The sequence below is a fragment of the Halyomorpha halys genome, unplaced genomic scaffold (genome assembly GCF_000696795.3).
Source record: "Halyomorpha halys isolate HHAL.00 unplaced genomic scaffold, Hhal_1.1 Scaffold58.1, whole genome shotgun sequence".
Classification (NCBI taxonomy): domain Eukaryota; kingdom Metazoa; phylum Arthropoda; class Insecta; order Hemiptera; family Pentatomidae; genus Halyomorpha; species Halyomorpha halys.
In genome coordinates, this window is record NW_027110919.1 from 2,897,803 (window position 1) to 2,914,682 (window position 16,880).

The 16,880-nt window shown below is 28.7% G+C and overlaps 2 protein-coding genes across 2 annotated transcripts in view; one reads left to right on the forward strand and one right to left on the reverse strand.

Moving 5' to 3' along the window:
- Positions 1 to 16,880, reverse strand: part of LOC106692463 (ciliary microtubule inner protein 2B) — a 96,530-nt gene that overhangs the window by 28,883 nt on the left and 50,767 nt on the right. The window lies entirely within an intron of this gene.
- Positions 14,762 to 16,880, forward strand: part of LOC106692462 (caspase-14) — a 106,009-nt gene continuing 103,890 nt past the window's right edge. The window contains exon 1 of the transcript XR_001344969.3: positions 14,762 to 14,978. The gene's annotated coding sequence lies outside the window, so the exon portion shown is untranslated. The remainder of the gene's footprint in view (positions 14,979 to 16,880) is intronic.

A 16,880-nucleotide genomic window follows, 5' to 3' on the forward strand; every position in this document is an offset into this window, starting at 1 on the left:
ATAATCAGACTATCTGTATGAAAATAAATAAATAAAATAACATAATAGTAAAAATAATATATACAATATCACCAAACTCTGGAATAATTATTTTTTTTGATGGATTCTTGTAATAAATCAGATTTAATAACTTTTTTAATCCAACCATGTTGAGTATTCCCGACCATGGGATGAATATGTTAATGTAATTTTAGGAAAATATTTATTTACGGATCTACATTTAACAAGAGTAATTTGATCAAGACCAGAAAACCATTTTTTTTTTTGTCTAATCAGCGTATTAAGAACTTAAGTTAGTGGAGGAACTAAAATTTTACAAATTTATCTTTCTACTTAATTTATTTCCGTTGAAAATTAGATTTCGTCTATTTTCATGATTGCAATCCTTCCCCTTACTATATATGTCATAAATAGATAAGTGAATTTAGATTTTAAATTTAGATACTACTTAGTAGTTAAAAAAATAAATAATTTATCTGGAGAGGAAACAACTCGTAAAACAAATATTAAATTATTAATCGTATACATAATGCGGTAGTATTGATCCTTTTGTCGGCTCTCAGAAGTGACCAGTGAGGTGTCAAAAGAAAGAAAATTGCGCATAGAATTGACGAATCTCAATTTTGATTCTTAAATTTTTACAGAAGCTTCAATAAAAATTATTAAAAATATGTGAGAGGTTTATAAACTCTAACTTTATAACTCTAGCAGAAGTAAGTCGCGCGGATTGAATCGGTACAAAATGGGTTTTAAATATTTCACTGTGGACATGAGAACCCAAAAACTGTTCTGTGGGAACTTAAAATGGCTCCTGTGTTTTAATACCCAAAAATTAAACGTTAGTTAGCTAAGGTTATCTTCCACTGGGCATTGTTGCCTCAGGCTACTCTCTAACGGCTCAGATTTTTATTATTGGTGGCTCAAATAATAAAACCAGATATCGCGGATGTTTTGTCTGTCTGTGCTTATCTATCAATATTTTGCGCTAAAGACTTGACCAATTCATAGATATTGTGACTTAAATTACATTGTCATATTCCAAGAATGTTTAGAACAATTTGAGCTCAAAATAATATGATAAATATGTTCGGTCAGTCTGTTTCTGACGTTATGACGTTTTTCTGAGCGAAAGGCTCAACCGATTTACAATTTTCATGTCTCATATTATTCAGACCCGTGGTTTCCACCAAGCATTTGTAGTCCCTCTAAAACAACTATTCATGCACGGCCTATCTATGAATTCTTTGCGATTACAATTCAGGGTTAATATAAATTTAACTGAATTTTAACTTCAGATGTGATATTTTCCAGTGGAGCAACGTGATTACTACGTAAACTGTTACCTAAAGATAGTCATTATAAAGTATAGAGCTTCACCAATTGTTTGTGTTTAATGGGCATTCTTGATAATATTATATTGTTTATACAAATGAGTACAATATATTATATTTCGAATGAATTTAAGCGAAGAAGGAATCATAATGGGAGAGTTCTCGCAAGTGTAATATTAATATAAATTTGAGTGAGGAAAATAAACTATTTTAAGAGGTAAAAAATGACAATGCTATTTAGAGATTTATATTAATAAAATAATTACTGATCATCAATTATAATTGCCTTATTGGCATTACGGGTTTTTTTAAAACAATAAAAATTGCCAAAACATTTTGTGTGACAGAGAAGGGACTATTTTCTATAGCCTCGTGCCCAAGCGATGATGGCCAATAAACCTTCAAAATATCCTTCCGCTGACAGAGCATATTGCCTCCCTCGCGTGCTCTCCCAATGATGTCATTTTCCCTTTTACGCCCTTGTTTTCCATGTCCGACCTCCTAAAGGAACCACGTTGCAGCTTTGTTTGGAAATGACGTTAGTGAGAGCTGTGTACAAGTTGTGGAGTGGCAGAGCAATTGGCCGAGAATGATCTATGGCTCTGGTCACGAGAAGCAGCTTAACGCTCTGTGGTCTTTGTCCTGTTGCTTCTTGTCTCTGGTCCATTAGAATACAATTAGTGAACCCTGTCTGTTTGAACTGATTATCATTCAAATTGATTGAGAAAGTTTCAACGAAGTAGTTAATTATTCAATATCTTAAATGAGCAAATACATTCAATTCAGTTAACTTTCATTCATTGAACGACTATTTCTGACTGACTAAGTGATATTATCTCCATGCAACTTATTGTATCTATAGTCTAATTATATGTATATGTATATAAGTATATATTTGTTATTCCTATAGCTGCATTGATTTTCAAACAAAAACTAAAATCCATTTAGCTGGGGTTAAGGTGGTATTCAGAATACTCTGTATGTATTTGTATCGATTTGGAGTATATAATAATGAATAAAAAAACATATAATTTTATTTATTCTAGGACACGTCCCTTTAGAATAACTCTTAAAAAATATTTAATGGCCATTAGAGCCTAAGAGTAAAGAATAAATAAAAACAACAAAATAATTAATCCTAGTAATGTAATTTTTTGATATTTGAACAGAATAAAGTAAACTTATGGTATTAATAGCTAACAAAAATTAAAAGTATAAATATCTGCAGCAGTTTTTATGCATACGTGGAATATATAGTAAGGGGTAGTGATCCTGAAAAATTCGAAAAACTATTAAAGTATTTGATAATTAACAGATTGAGATAAGATGAATTTTTTTTTCTAGATTAAAAAAACATTTCCGGAAATAAGAGTAATTAATAGACTTATTAAAGACGGTTGGAAAACCAAAGATTTTGTGGAAAAACAATATGTAAAGTCAGAGTTTCCCAATCGTTTTCGGTTTGCGTCTCCCTAAATAACCGGATTTTTTCCGCAGCGCACTTAACACAACAGATTTTTTTTTCTAAATTTTTGACTTTCTTAAAAAAATGGAAAACTTTCCTTTTTAAAAGCGATTACCCATTTAACAGAGAACAATTAAAAACAGATACCTCCTATTTTCCTTAGGATAATATAAAATATCTAATTTCAACTGTTTCGGCAATATCTACATTGAGACTGGACAACCACCTGCAAAGACTCGAAAGCTGCAAAATTGCATATTGGTGCAAAAATTCGAGAATTGGAAATTCCATGAAAATTGCTGTATTATTTAATTGAATGTTTCGCGGCGCCCTTATGACAGCACCGCGGCGCACACTTTGGGAATTATTGTGTAAAGTAATAACTTTTAAATTAGAGTAAGGTAAAGGAGAGTAACGAAAAACGAAACGTACCCTACAAATGGTTCTTAAGTTTATAGAATTTGGTGTTTGCACCTTGGCACACCCCGTGTTGCAGGACTTAAAAAGGATTGCAGCCTAAATTGTTAAATTCATAAAATGACATTGGGCATGAAGTTTTATTAGACCAGCGGTTGATTATTTAATTTATTTCATAATTAGTAGCAATAACTGAAAAATATATCTTGAAAATAATTATTTTCCTTTTCTTTAAAAATTTAAAACTTTAAGTAAAATAAATTAAAAATGAGAATAGCGTACTTATAACACATTATCTTACTATAACTATCATTGAGTAATTTTTTTTTCTTTTGTTATAGTCCAGATATGGTTGTAATATAAGTAAAAATCATGGGATAAAAGAAATTGAGAAGATAAAATAACAAAAATGGAAGTGGAAAAAGGTGGTAGGAATATGATCAGAGAGATGAGTTTTACAAAGAATATCTTGTTGAATATCTTTCCAACGATGTGTGTTTTCTTTCATAAGATTTGGCTTTGTTTTAATGATGTGGAATCGATACTAAGAAGGTCTATAATTTGAAAGTTTAAAAAAATACTAAGATTATTTTTATCTTTAATGATTCATAAAGTAAAGATGAATAATTTGTGAATTAAAACTAATTTGTGAATTATTTAAGAGAGATTTAAAAATTAGCAAACAGTGGAGAGTGGTAAAAGTATCTAAACTCTCTTGTTTTAGTTATGTATAATTTTATGTATTTCTAAAATTATCTACAAGATCTATTTTTTCTCCCGTATTTACGATCCTAGACATAACGGCATAATGGCTCTATCACAGTACATTTATCATGAAAAAACCCACGTATTTTAGGATAATTTGAAATTTAACAAACAAATATGGAGTATAAATAATACTAATTATTCACAGGAATCGCCAGGTTTACTCCTTTATTATTGAAACGAAATGAACTTCACGTTTTCTCACTAACTCGTTAATCCACGCTCTAGTTTACACTTTTAAAAACTTTTCCTAATTCCGGCTAAAAGTTTGCAAATTTGGAAAGTTCTATTGAAAACTTGAAAAATAATCAGAAGGCTGATGGAAAAAGTTAGATCGCGTGTGCGTCCGTCAGCGGAAGATTGCGAGGGAGGTTCATTTGATCCATCCTTCATTGACAATTGGTCCTAGTTAGTATGCGTCCATGCAAACCATTATCATTACCTCAATGTCTTAGCTCATCTTCTTACAGTCAACTCTATTTTAAAAAGAAAAAGACCTCACAATATGTACGAGTAAATGGAGTCGACGATGGGCACGTAGAGATCGATGATACACCAAAAATTACTATTATTAATTATTATATTAATAGTATAAATTATAAATTAAGATTTATAAATATATATATACAGAGTTGAACAAATAGTTTATAACTATTTAATGTCCGACGTTTCGCCTCCCTTTGCAGGGCTTCATCAGGGCTAAAAAGATACATAAATAACTAAGAACATTACAACAATAAGATACAATAAAGTAAATTACGGTAGGATGAATATTATCCAAAAATTAAGTGTTAAGAAAATTGTATATAAATAAAAGGAAGGAAGACATAAAATAGTATAAATATAAACAACATGAATAACCAATGATAAGAATAAAAAAAATTACGTAAATTTGGCATGAATAAAATTTTTTAAAAATACGTAAAATATACAGTTAAAAAAATACAGGAGGCGTATATAAAACAAAAATCTTTTTTTTTTTTTTTGTTTAATAACTTAGTCTCGCAAAATGGTTTTTGTGTGTGAGTAGCCTAGGTCAAAAATGAAAAGTGGGGAATTGAAATTACATATTTAAGGCGGGTTTTGGCCTGGGTTGTTAAAGCAATTCATTCGATAAAATCGACTGACCAGAAGTGCCACTTTATAGAATTTTTCACACGATTTTCCAATTTTTCGATTTTCTCTAAAAATATCAATGCGTAATCAAATGGTCTTTAATATCAGTTAGGTCTTATCCTCATTGAAATATAGATGAGTAGGGATTAAATACCGAATTTTCGAAACATTTTCCTCTAAAGAACCTTTTATTTTGATTATTTGAAATAATTAATTAAATAATTTGAAGTAATTTTTGCTTTGTTAACAGCAATAAAATATGAACTATGAAAGAATTTATAATTTACTAAAGGAGAAAACTGGAGACTCCAGACAGTTAAAATGCTTAGACGATATCTTTTTACAGACATTTATTGCTTATGGGAACACAAATACATTGAAGGGAGTACACCATTGCTTTCATATCATAGCGTCCGGTCACCCATAGTTCCATATCCATTCCCTTATGACCCTATACGAGAGTATCTTTCCCACCGACTCACTCGGGTTCAAGGGTAATGACAAATCGGTCTTAATCCATGGATTACGGCTGTTCAGGCAGGGGCATGGGGTTTCTTTCCCTGAAGTAAATCGTCAATGGCTTAAACTTCCGGGTGGCTATTTGACAACCTGGAAAACTTCAAAGTGGTACTCGGTGTAGGGGCTATCCTCAGTGTGTGTGAGTAGCCTCCAGTAGGTTGACAGAAATGGAAAAGCAGCGTGGCATGATAACCATTTCGGGCGGTCACCTATCCGAGTGCTTTAGCTCACAGGTTCCTCATTTATTTATATCTATACCAATTATTGATTGTGAAAAAACTAAAGTTCTCTTACTTTATTATGGGATTAACTTCCTCCATTTTTGTATTATATATAATATCAGCATGCTATAATGTAATATGTTTTAACTGAATATGATATATTTATTTTTTTTTTAAATTTGTATGTACAAAATCGCTAACAGAAACTATACAGAAAGTTTTTTGTTAGTATTATTTGTACAATGCTATAAATTTTAACGTTTCTACTAAAATTCTAATAGAAATACTGTATATTAATATTTCTATACTATAATGTAATAATTCTGTATTTTAATATCGAAATATTATGTTTTAAAATTGATATACTAATTTACTAACTCCAATTGGGCCAGACTCCATAGCTACGTTGTAACATAAGCCAATAAATACATCTAATCTAATGTACTTCATTTTTTAAAAATTTGCAATTCTGTTTGATGGTGGAGACAGCCCTGACTTAGGGGATATAAAACGAATAAGTAGCCGAAACTTTAGTTTTAAGGGCACAAATTCTTAATTATTAAGATAAGCGCGATAAGTTCCTTCCTCAGAAGTTCAAACCAAAATTAAAGACCTATTACTGTTAAACTTTGACTGCTAAATTGTAATTCCGTGAGATGGCATTAATGCTTTACTGGTTAGAATTTTGTTTGTATTTCAAATATAATTTCAGTTTTCTTGCTAAGTTTGTCTGATGATAATTTAGATGGATAAACTAATTATAATGTCTACTAACAGTATTTCATCATTCGATAGTTGTCTTGACTGGCTGCTAACTTGCTAGCATAAAGCATTTGAGATGGACTAGCTTTTATGTAATACTCTATTATTTTCATATTGTTATTTATATATTGCTATAATTAACATTAAAATTTAATCTATTTTTTCTAACTTTTTAAAATTAAAATAAATTCTTAAGGTGGAATTCATTAAATTATATATATATTTTTTTATTGATTTATTCTTACTTATCCTCAAAACTAAGATATTCAGTGAATAAGCTGTGGAGGAATAGATCAAATTAAATGAATAGTAGTAAAGAAGATCAGTACCCAAGCACACCTACTGTGTCTTTTAGCACACGATAGATCTGTCCAAGAGGTCCCCTACAGTTGATGAGGGACTTACGACAGGTGCTGCAAGACACCAAGAAATTATTAAACCAAATAATTTTAATTATTATAAAAAATATTCATAAATTATTAAACATTATTTCAAAGCTGAATTATAATAATAAAATATAAATCTGCCATATCTGAGAAAACATGTTTACTTCTCAGTACTGAAGGTAGAGAAGCTTTGTTCTCATGAGAAAATTACAATAATTTGTCCTTAGAATAGAAAGCTATTAATTACAATTTACGGTTTCGTAATTGTAGTCAAATTTTTTTCGGGCATATCTTATAGCTCCATGGGCTCCCAATTGATTGATGGTCCTCAATGCATAAAATAAATATAACAGAATAAAATTATTAATTTTAATTTCAAACTCAAATTAATAGTTTCTGTTAGCGCAACTTCTGATCCGCACGACTAACAGGAGAATACTATAAAACAATTGTTTATTTATTTTTTACACACATACTTTAAAAAAGAACTAAAATTGTACGGCATTCACTGACTATTCATCTGCGACCCCACAATTTATTCTTAACAACACTGTAACAGAATGATGCAAAACATCCTCTTTAGTTGCTTAAGCTTCTATGAAGTCGGTTCCACAACTTCCTTGGTCGCGCATTGTCCATCTTGCGTCGGAACAATCGCAGACGAAACGGTCACACAATTATGATTGTTGACAATGTTCTCGGCAGGGAAAGGCCCCCGGGTGTCTCCTTTCCCAACCGCCCTACTTCGGAGGTTATTCGTCCTTTCTTGGCATCCATTCTTGCCTCAAAATATACCAGCGACATATCGGTCTGTTTACTGTGTAATGTATAAATGTCAGTGAAAGAAGAATAAACAAATATAAAATATAGGGAGTTTCTAGTCATGCGTGTCAACCACTAACTCCTAAGAAACGGTATTTGGAAAATTTTTAATGATATTTTAACATTCATTTATCTATATATGCAATTCAGTATAGCAAAAACTACAAATCTGAGTATTCTACAAAAATATATTTTTAAAGGTCCTCCGAATCAAAATAACCAAATTTTACAAAATGGCATGTGTGTGTGTGTCTGCCTTTACAATTGGTTTCACTGCAATAAACTTACTATTGGGAAAGAGAGACAAATCTGAAATTTCCAACGAGGTCTGGGAAATATTTCCTGAATTGGCCCTTTTCCTAATCATTTTTGAAAAACTAAATAGAGTTTAAAAGCAATCTTAATTATATTTAGATAAGGTTTAATATACATGTTTGCGAGTTTTTTCTTTTACTCTGTAAGTAACTGCTCTAACCAGAGTGGAGAGTCAATTTTTGAGTCAACCCGCCCTAATAGGAATCGAACCGGTCCCGCTGCAGACGAGGTTGCTAAGGCTACACCTCAACTCACTCAGCTACAACGGGCTCAGTGTTTGGAGTTCGAAGTAAGTTCTCGAATTTTTGTCAACTTTTTCTCTAAGATTTATTTACCGAATGTGATAGTGTGACTGCATCATCAACTTTGCACTTTGTTCTTTAATATCAGCTGGCCTTTATCCTCAAGGAAACACTCTGACAGGCGTTAAATGCTGAATTTTCATAAACGTTTATGGTAGAGTATCTTTAATTTTATTTATGTGAATTAATTATGCATCTCCCCTTTTAAGCAGCAATAAAAAGTTAATAAATATAAAATATGAAATAATTTGATAATTAAATTAAGAAAAATAAATAAATAAATTTCCACAGTTGTTATAATAATAGTAAGATTTTATTTTTAATCACCAGTATTATTATTATGATATGTATAGTACGTAGAAGTATTACCATGCTAAATAATAAAGGAATCAATGTTTTTATACTTATTCTATACTCTCACTTTCTTTTAAGAAAATTGAAAAATGAGAAAAAAAAAATTCTCGAAATTATCATTTTCCTGGAAATTTATATTGGGTAGGTAAATACGTTATTTCATCGTTTGATGTAACGATTGATCCTTTAAAAACAAAATCTATGTATCGATCCTTTGAATTATGTGTTCATCCAGTAAAATGTTAAAATGTAGGAAGTAAGAAATAAAAATCTCATCACACCAAATTTTCGTATCTGCTCCATTATAAGCTTTACTCTTCTTAAGGAAGAAATAAAAATCTTATCACACCAAATTTTCGTATCTGCCTTATCACTCAGCTTCACATTTCTTAAAGGAAGTAATAAAAATCTCATCACACCAAATTTTCGTATCTGCTTTATCTTCAGCTTCACACTAGCAGTAACTTCTCGTATCGAAAGAAATAAAATCTCATTACACCAAATTTTCGTATCTGCTCCATCTTCAGCTTCACACTACATTATAATTGTATGCGGTTTATTCCATAAATTTATAAATAACATATTATACGGCAACATTATAAATTTTATTTTAAAGAGCCGTAAAGATTTTCGTAGCAGAAAGATTAAAGGCTATTTACATAACTAGAAGAAAGGTAAAACAAACTGTATACTATACAGCTGAGACTAGCAACATTACTCATATCTATGTCATATTAAAAAACTAAAATTATAATATAGAAATTAATATAAATGTAAATTTTAAAAATATAAACTAGATAGTTAAAATATTAATTTAAAAATAGCAGGATATAACATTAACAATGGAAATAAAAGTAGAGAGGTAGAAAAATTAAGAAGAAAATGTTTAACCTCAGTCCATTCAAGGCTTGAGTAATGTTATGGACACTTCTGTACTAAATAAAATAATTTAATAAAAATCAAATATAACGAAATAATAAATATACATTTTTGACAAGCAGGTATTTCTTTGGTTAGATATGAGTCTGAATGAGATCAATATATAAATAAAATTAAGAATTGTAACATTATTTTGAAAAATTGTATATTATAGTAACTACGATAATTTAGTAGTTTTCTTTTTCTGAAGGTAGCGATTTATGATGTTTTTTACTTTCTTAGTTATTTTAGCCTTCTTACTTCGAGCTTCTATTTTACAACGCTAAATTATTCCCCACGTTTCGGACTGTCCGTTCCACTTCAGGTCTTCATTATAAACATAGTTGCAACGTGCTATTTATTATTTTTTACATTTAAGTTTTATTTACGACCCAACTAATGCATCACAAACACTACAGGAACACATAACATCTATTGAAGAATGGTTTAAAAACTGGAGAATCAAAATAAATCCTGACAAATCCCACCAGATCACCTTTACTCTCCGTCGTAAACCTCTGCCCTCCTGTCCTACTGTATCCTTTCTAAATACACCACTAATGCCTGTTGAACAGATTCGATACTTAGGACTCCATCTTGACAAGAGACTTACTTGGAATCTACACACAAGACTGAAACGACAAGAAACTGCTCGTAGATTCCGATTGCTACAACACTTACTTGACAAACGCTCTAAACTTCCAATTCACTACAAAAAATTAGTATACACTACGATAATCAGACCAATTTGGACATATGGAATTGAGCTCTGGGGCTCCACCAAACCATCAAATTCTTCCCGCATTCTTACAATCCAAAATCCTACGTAAAATCCTTGATGCTCCTTATTACGTCACAAATAAACTCATTCACAAAGACCTTAACATCCCATTCGTTGCAGATATGACCCAAAACAGATATGCGTCTTTTCATTCAAAACTCCTTAACCATCCTAACCCATTAATTCTTAATCTTTCATTCTTAACAATCCCTGAATATCCTCTGTGGCGTCTGAAAAGAAGATGGCCACGGGACTTTCTAATTTAAAATAATGTTTGAAGTACCACCAATAGGTGGTTCCTTCCCAAGATTTTCAAGTGTATATGAAACATACTACATATTTACCTATTGTATTATTTTGTGCAGTTGTAAATTACATTAAATAAAAAATTAAAAAAGAAAAAAAGTTTTACCAATCATCTTGAAAAATAGCCAAAATTCATTTTATTTACAATTTAGTTTTTTGTTACTGACAATTTATATACCTTGTGTTTTTTTCTTTCCTAATTCATTTTTGTTTATAATTTATTTTTAAAAAAAATGTAAATAAAATTAATTTTGGATATTTTTTAAGATGGATGGACAGCACGAAACGTTGTGAGGAATAATTGATTATTAAAAAGTAAAAGGTAAAGTAATGAGGCTACTGAAAAATAACTAAAATGTAATGATTAATTTTTAAATATCTAATTTATAATTTAAAAAAAATTAAATGGTTGATATCAATGTATAAATGTAGAGGATTAACCGCACTAAATTATATTGTTTTGTGAACCTGAAGAAGAGAGAGAATCCCGAAACGTTGTTAGTCGTGAAATATGGTACCCTACATTTATTGTAGATTGAAGATCGTTCATTTATTTATGTTTAATGGCGTTAAAATTGTCATCAACGACATTCGTTTATGTATTTTTTTGACTATTTTATGTTATATCTACGAAAGTAAATATTATGATTTTTAAAATTCAAATAATGATTATATTGTTTTATCATTGTCTCATATATCCGGGTTTAGTCCAAAACTATTAAGTCGTGAGCTGTAATATTGGCATTTTTGAAAGATGTGGCTAATTGTCATATTATTATTACAGTACTGACATTTTGGTGGTGTCTGTTAATTCAATTGCGAATTGAATAAAGTTATATCGAGTTTTTTGGCTTCACTGCACGTCTTGTCAGATTTATAAATCAAATTATATCAAATCAAGTTATATCAAATAAATCAAAATATTATAAAAAAAAAAAATTGTTAAGTTTATACCCTCAAAGAAATAATGCTAGTATTAAATTACAAAACTGATTCCAGTATTGAAGAAAATATGGTAATTAATAAGCATTATAACATTGTGAAAGTTTTTAGTACTATGTTTTACGACTGTGTTTTAAATATAAAGTGTACTTTTCATGACTCATTAATGAATAATTTGACTAAAATTAACTTTACATTTATAGCCGTTACCTATAGCCATTATTTTCGAAGTTTCTCTCATGTTATACATATTTAAATTGAAATATAGATTATGTTAATTTTATCGATTTCGAAAACAATATCGGATAATATATTCAATTACTGTTCTGTTTTAATTAGCATCATAACAAACTCTATGGTTCAGAACCAATATATACCCAATGGCTCGTGGCCAAATTGGTTGTAAAAGTTTTTACCATGGAATGACTCGAACGATCTTTACGGCCCAGTTCATTAGGACATCGATTTCTAATTAGTTCGTGGCTCATCGGTTTGGAATTCCTAACAGCTCTGATTTCAGCTTAACATTGATTCAAATATTTCGATTCAAGTTGGAATTAATTTTTTAACAATGCTAAAACCAAAGCTCCAACTACAGAACATGAAGAAATATGTCCCAGAAGTTTTTATTTACCAAAATTTTAGCTGGTCCAACTTTATAATACAATACTTATTTTAAGCGATAGGCTATTCTTTACCAATCTGTTACTTTTAAATATTGTTTCTTATTTAGAATTATTTGCTATTCATAATGAAAACAAAATTTTTCCAATCCTAAAATCAAAGAGTTGAAACCTGGAAGTATTCTTAAACCTTAATCTTTCTTATATTCTTAAAAGTGAAAAAAAACAACAGTATTGGAAAAAATAACATATATATCATCGATGCATTTTTCCAGTAATGTATGCCTCTACTATTATTATGAATTGGGGAAAAAAAATACCTTTTTTTAATTTAGTCATAAAAATGAAACAGATCTACCGTTTTAATTTTAATTTATTAATCATTATTGGAATATAAACTACTTTGAAAAAAGTATTCAAATTTCTTTTTCTGTAATTAGATATATAAATATTAAAATATTATTTTACCGTCATTTATGATATTTATTAATTGAAACTTGAAAAATATTAATACCACTATATTATTTTAAATATTTATTTTGTCTTAATAGATTAACAATATATGACCCATGATGTATTTAAATAAATAATAAATCATGAAGTGAAAGCAAAATATGTAGTTACTAATTTTATATAACTAAAGTAAAATTGACTCATTCTCAGGTTTTTCAAACTTCAATAAATTAATGAATTGCACATAAAATTACAAATTTTAGGTCTATTGATTCGTTATGCAACCAAATCTCTATTGTTTATAACAATAATGAATAATTTTATTTTCTCATATCTTCTAAGTTTTTATGGTTTAATATTTTTAAATTTGTATATTGATATATTGATGGTTTAATATAATTCGTATTCAATTGTTTTATAAATAAAGAATACGAATTATGATAGAAACAATTTTTTTAATATGAATATAGTCATGAAAATATGACTCAGATTGTTTTCAGACATCTTGAGGTCAACCGTAACCTTACATTATGGAACGAACTATCATTTTAGTGCTTATGGCGATTTGTTCTCGAAGCAATAAAAGATAAATAAAAATAATACATTTTTTTACTTTCCTGTAAAAATGTACCAAGCGCCATGAGGTGTAATTTACAAACAAAAACAAAATGTGATCAAATACCGCAAAATAATAATATTTATCTTATAATTTTTTATTAACATATCAATTATAATATTTCAAGAACAAAGAACCCTTTTTTACTTCTCCAATTCCTTATTACAACGGTTTTAAGCTAAAATCAATTCATATATAATTCACATTTAACAATTAGAAAAAATATGTACCAACATATAAATTAACCACAGTAATATTTTAACTCATTACACAATCATGTTTATATTTTTCAGTTTTTAAAAATTCACCAAATTTGATTATTACTAATTCATCTCATTTCAATAAAAAATGTATACATTGTAAAATGAGTCACAATTGTAATTTTTTTTAAAAACTAATTTGTACGTTAGCATTTTTTTTTTAATTGTTAAATGTGAACAATAATTTATTGCAGGCTTAAAATGAGCTCGTTTTAGCTCGAAACGTCCACTGGGATAAAGAATTGAAGAAGTAAAACAGGGTTCAATTTGCCTTTGAAATAGTATAATTGATTTAGCATTATAACTGTTTGAATAATATTTCATAGGAAATTATTTTTTTAATTTTTAATCAACATTTTTTAATGATATTAGAAATGAGAAAGGTGAAACTAACTTTAAAGTTACAAAAACAAAACATTTAATTCTATATTCTTTGTTCAGTCTACAGTTGTCCTAATATTTTTAAAAACATCAACATTTAAGTAATGACAAATTGTTTGAGAAATAGTTGAAACTTAAAATATTAACAAAAACATCGTATCGATGCTTAACTTATTTTTGAGCCAAAGTCACAATGATTAATAATGACAAGAGATAAAACGACACAAACATAACTATAATGGTAAATATCTTTATAAACGTTGCTAACTACCTCGTGAGCCAGTGTTTCGGATGGAATAACTTCCAGAAATATTTCCGCGGAGAAATCGCAGACCGCAAGAGATTGGCATAATAACAAAGGGAAAATAACAGAAAATATCTGTTACGTCCAAATTAGAATCCAGGTAAAGTCAATCAACTTATACAACCTAACAAGACATCTAATACAATCGATAAAAAGGAGTCTATCACTTTTTATAAAGAATAGTGAATTTATTATTTTCGTTCTAGTTTCCTATCGTACAGAAACCAAATATATACTTAAAAAGATAAACTGTAAAAAGAAAAAATCACATAAAACATTGCTATCAAATCATTTAGTACCTAAACATATCGTTAACCGCAAGAGCCGCAATAATTTCACTTTTTAGTATCGTTTTAAACTGCACGATTCCAATGGTCTAAACCGCATCTTATACGGCTCACCGTTTCTAGTCCGCACATTTCGACTTAAACTTTCTATATAAAGAGTACAAAATTTCATGTCAGTTAGAGTCTTTCTCATCCAGATTATTAATTTTAGTTTAAATTCGAAGTAAATATAATGTTTTTAGACCTCGCTCAGTGAATCCAACAATGGCGGAATAAAAAAAAATCCAGTTAGTTGATAGCTTCAGTTGAGGCTTGTTTGACATCAGGTCAAGGTATGTAAAGTTAGCAATAGTTTCTGGCATCAAAAGGTTACTAGAATTAATTTCACTTTAGTATAGTTTTTAGATATACCAGCCCTACTTTGGCAAATAAATTGATTGGTATTTAGCCCACTAATAAATTTAATGTTATTAAACTACTAATTTATTATGTGTTACTATTTTTGACTTTTAAAAATATTATTTTTTATTAAATAAATTAAATAGTATCATTGTTAAGTCTCATAATCTTTATTATATCAATAATCCAACGTTTCGGCCAATTCGGCCATCCTCAAGGACAATCTAAACATTTAAAAGCTTATTATGTATTCATTTGTAACAATTTTAACAACAACATTATTATTTATAATATACCATACCTCAAATATAAATTCACACCTCACATCAAAATTTAAAAATTGTTTTACAGGCTATTTTGCCAAGGTCATCAATTACAAGTCAAAATCAACCTATGAAAAACTTAATTAATTTAAAAAAAATAATTTTAGATTAAAACTACACTATCCACTATTAGATAAACAAACTGTTTTTAACCTTCCACACACTCAGGCTTATTATATTATTTTATTCAAATTGCGTTTTGGTCTCAATTTTTATTTATTCCAATTATTAAAAGTCATATTTAAATTAATTGTAAATAGTAACAAAAGTTTTTTCCTATATTCTTCATAAATTTATTTTACTAAATCTCTGCATAATATTGGTTCAAATACCTTGTATCTGTTATAAAATTTACTGTATAATTGATGTTCTCTACTATATACATTTACTCAAGTATTTTTCTTTTGAACATATTGTTTCCTTATATCAAATTATGGTGTTATCATAATTAATAATTACGTAAATAAGGCTATAAGAATAACGGATGCTAGTAGGCTGAAAACAGTAAAAAGTATGATATTTAAATTATTTCTTGAAAAGTTTAAAAAAAAAAATTAATTTAAAAAATTTGGGATATAAACCTTAAAAAGTCCAAAGATAGGATGGGAAATAAAATAACAAATAATAAAGCAATTAATTAGAAATATTATGGATTAAACAGCATAAAAGGTTTATCAGAAGATATTCAGAGGTAATTTAAAGATTGTGATGTTGATGAATATTCATTGGCCGAAACGTTGGACTATAGATATAATAAACAGTGTGGGACTTAACAAGGATACCATTTAATTTATTTAATAAATAAATACCAGTTGCAAGAAATTTAATAAATTATATATAAAATATTTTTTCTTTTAGTTGACAGGCAATATTCTTTATAGAAAGTAATATCATAATATTTCACATTATTTATTCTATTTTTCATCATTTTAAAATAATTTACTTTAAAAATATCCACACGTAAATATATATTTTTTATTGTTGAGCTATTATTCGAATTGGGGCAGAAAAGCACCTAGACTTGCTTGAAGCATGGCATGTCGACTTCTCAAACTGATTTATCTATTCTCCATAATGTTTAATAATTAATTACAAAATTAGTTATTCATGACCAATTTTTTTTTTTAAATGGTTTTGCATCTGTAAAATTTTATTGTACTAACTAGAGTAAATACCGGAACGGACCAACTCGAAAAAGTCGCTCCAAAACCCTGTTTGAATGTACTAAATGAATTACTTGGATATTTCTAATCTATTAATAATTAGGCTTATTATATATTTCAAAAGCTGTAGGTACTAAGTTTGTATTAATTCTTGTGAAACTCTTACTTGTTTTTTTCTAAAATATTTCCAAAATGGAGTTACAAGCTCTATCGATACGTCATATGGGATCATTCACAAATTTTTTTTTTTTGATAGATAGATAGATTTATTTATTGATAGATATTACAATCTGCCACACAGTTGTGGGCAATAGGTAATATTGATAAATGATCTCATACATACTAAAAT